Source organism: Arachis ipaensis, chromosome B9, assembly GCF_059453495.1.
Source record: "Arachis ipaensis isolate K30076 ecotype BB chromosome B9, ASM5945349v1, whole genome shotgun sequence".
Lineage (NCBI taxonomy): Eukaryota > Viridiplantae > Streptophyta > Magnoliopsida > Fabales > Fabaceae > Arachis > Arachis ipaensis.
The window spans coordinates 125,419,350-125,422,940 of record NC_142444.1 but is presented as its reverse complement, the minus strand read 5'-3'; the positions used below and the strand labels follow the sequence as shown (position 1 = coordinate 125,422,940).

Below are 3,591 nucleotides of genomic sequence, written 5' to 3'. Positions count from 1 at the left end.
GAAGCTAAGAGAAGCTAAAGCACAACTCTCTGGAGAGGACTTGACAGAAATTTTTGAAAAGGAAGCAGACAAAACAAACATGGCCGAACCCAACAACAATGGTGGAGATGCAAGAAAGATGCTTGGTAGTCACTGCACCCTCTTCTGACTTCTGTGGAAGGAGCATCTCAATTCCTGCAATTGGAGCAAACAACTTTGAGCTTAAGCCTCAATTAGTTTCTCTGATGCAGCAGAATTGCAAGTATCATGGACTTCCATTGGAAGATCCTCATCAATTTCTAGCTGAATTCTTGTAAATCTGTGACACTGTCAAGACCAATGGGTTTGACCCTGAGGTCTACAGACTCATACTTTTTCCCTTTGTAGTAAGAGACAGAGCTAGGACATAGTTGGACTCATAACCTAAAGAAAGCCTAAACTCTTCGGAAAAGCTGGTCAATGCCTTCTTGGCAAAGTTCTTTCCACCTCAAAAATTGAGTAAGCTTAGAGTGGAAGTCCAAACCTTCTCACAGAAGGAAGGTGAATCCCTCTATGAAGCTTGAGAAAGATACAAGCAATTGATCAGAAGGTGTCCTTTTGGCATGCTTTCAGAATAGAGCATCATATGCATATTCTATGATGGTCTGTCCGAACTGTCCAAGATGTCATTGGACAACTCTGCTGGTGGATCTCTTCATCTGAAGAAGATGCCTGAAGAAGTCCAGGAACTCATTGAAATGGTTGCAAATAACCAATTCATGTACACTTCTGAAAGAAATCCTATGAACAATGGGACAACTCAGAAGAAAGGAGTTCTTGAGATTGATACTTTGAATGCCATATTGGCTCAGAACAAAATATTGACTCAGTAAGTCAATATGATTTCTCAGAGTCTGTCTGAAATGCAAGCTGCATCAGGCAGTACTAAGGAGGCTTCCTTTGAAGAGGAAGCTTATGATCCTGAGAATCCTGCAATGGCAGAGGTGAATTACATGGGAGAACCCTATGGAAACACCTATAATCCTTCATGGAGAAATCATCCAAATCACTCATGGAAGGACCAACAGAAGCCTCAACAAGGCTTCAACAACAATAATGGTGGAAGAAATAGGTTTAGCAATAGCAAGCCTTTTCCATCATCTTCTCAGCAACAGACAGAGAATTCTGAGCAAAGTCTCTCTAGCTTAGCGGCCATAGTCTCTGATCTATCTAAGACCACACTAAGTTTCATGATTGAAACAAGGTCCTCCATTAGAAATTTGGAGGCACAGGTGGGTCAGCTGAGTAAGAAAGTTACTGAACTCCCTCCCAGTGCTCTCCCAAGCAATACAGAAGAGAATCCCAAAAGAGAGTGCAAGGCCATAAACACGTCCCACATGACCGAATGCATAGAGGAGGGAAAGGCAGTGATTTCCACTAAGGAAGACCTCAATGGACGTCCACTGGCCTCCAAGGAGTTCACTAATAAGGAACCAAAGGAATCTGATGCTCATATAGAGACCATAGAGATTCCACTGAACCTACTTCTGCCATTCATGAGCTCTGATGAGTATTCTTCCTCTGAAGAGGATGAAGATATTGCTGAAGAGTAAGTTGCTAAGTATCTTGGAGCAATCATGAAGTTGAATGCCAAGTTATTTGGTAATGAGACTTGGGAGATTGAACCTCCATTGCTCATCAATGAACTGAATGATCCGGTTCAACTGAAATTACCTCAGAAGAGACAGGATCCTGGAAAGTTCTTAATACCTTGTACCATAGGCACCATGACCTTTGAGAAGGCTCTGTGTGACCTGGGGTCAAGTATAAACCTTATACCCCTTTCTGTAATGGAGAAACTAGGGATTCTTGAGGTGCAAGCTGCAAGAATCTCACTAGAGATGGCAGACAATTCAAGGAAATAGGCTTATGGACTTGTAGAGGATGTCTTGGTAAAGGTTGAAGGCCTTTACATCCCTACTAATTTCATAATCCTAGAAACTGGGAAGAATATAGATGAATCCATCATCCTTGGCAGACCCTTCCTAGCCACAGCAAAAGCTGTGATTGATGTTGATAGAGGAGAGTTACTCCTTCAAGTGAATGAGGACTACCTTGTGTTTAAGGCTCAAGGATCTCCCTCTGTAACTATGGAGAGGAAGCATGAAAAGCTTCTCTCAAAGTAGAGTCAAACAGAGCCCCCACATTCAAACTCTAAGTTTGGTGTTTGGAGGCCATCATCATGCTCTGAGTATCTGTGAGGCTCCATGAGAGCCCACTGTCAAGCTATTGACATTAAAGAAGCGCTTATTAGGAGGCAACCCAATTTTATTCAATTATAACTATTTATTTTCTATTGTTCTTTTATACTTTCTTTAGGTTGATGATCATGTGAAGTCACAAAAACAACTGAAAAAGCAAAAATAGAATGAAAACCAGCATTAAAAATAGCACACCCTGGAGGAGGAGCTTACTGGCGTTTAAACGCCAGTAAGGGTAGCAGAATGGGCGTTAAACACCCAGTCTGGCACCATTTTGGGCGTTTAATGCCAGAAAAGGGCACCGGACTGGCATTTAACGCCAGAAAATGGCAACAAGCTGGCGTTTAACGCCAGAAAGGGACGAAAAGCTGGCGTTAAACGTCAGAAATGGGCAGAAACCTGGCGTTTAACGCTAGGATTGACACTCCAACGGGCGTTTACACGCCAACATGGTGAAGGGATGAGAAATCCTTGACACCTCAGGATCTGTAGACCCCATAGGATCCCCACCTACCTCAACTCTCTCCCTCTCTTCTTCACACCTTTCCATAACACCCTTTTCCAAATACCCCTCACATCTTCCCCAAAAACCCCACCAACCTCACAATTCAAATTCAAATACTTTTCCTCCCAAACCCAACCCCTAATACACGAAAACCCCCTCTCTCTTACCCTATAAATATCCCCTTCACCACCTTCATTTTCACACATTATACACACTTCTCTCCAACTTGGCCGAACCTACACCAACCCTCCATCTCCTCCATTTTCTTCTTCTTCTACTCACTTATTTCCTCTTTTGCTCGAGGACGAGCAAACCTTTTAAGTTTGGTGTGGTAAAAGCGTCGCTTTTTATTTTTCCATAACCATTTATGGCACCTAAGGCCAGAGAAACCTCTAGAAAGAGGAAAGGAAAGGCAAAAGCTTCCACCTTTGAGTCATGGAAGATTAAGAGATTCATCTCAAAGGTGCATCAAGACCACTTCTATGAAGTTGTGGCAAAGAAAATGGTGATCCCCAAGGTTACCTTTAAGCTCAAAAAGAGTGAATATCCGGAGATCCGACATGAGATTCGAAGAAGAGGTTGGGAAATTCTCACCAACCCCATTCAACAAGTTGGGATCTTAATGGTTCAAGAGTTCTATGCTAATGCATGGATCACCAAAAACCATGATCAAAGTATGAACCTGGACCCAAAGAATTAGCTTACAATGGTTCGAGGAAAATACTTAGATTTCAGTCCAGAAAATATAAGATTGGCATTCAACTTGCCAATAGATGCACGCCCCTACACTAGAAGGGTCAACTTTGATCAAAGGTTAGACCAAGTCCTTATGGACATTTGTGTGGAAGGCACTCAATGGAAGAGAGA

The 3,591-nt window shown here is 42.5% G+C and overlaps 1 non-coding gene across 1 annotated transcript; it reads right to left on the bottom strand.

The window, feature by feature from the left end:
• Positions 1-479: 479 nt before the first annotated feature.
• Positions 480-583, bottom strand: LOC148546220 (small nucleolar RNA R71). The gene has a single exon (XR_015900498.1). It is a non-coding gene; the product is annotated as a small nucleolar RNA R71 (small nucleolar RNA).
• Positions 584-3,591: the final 3,008 nt, after the last annotated feature.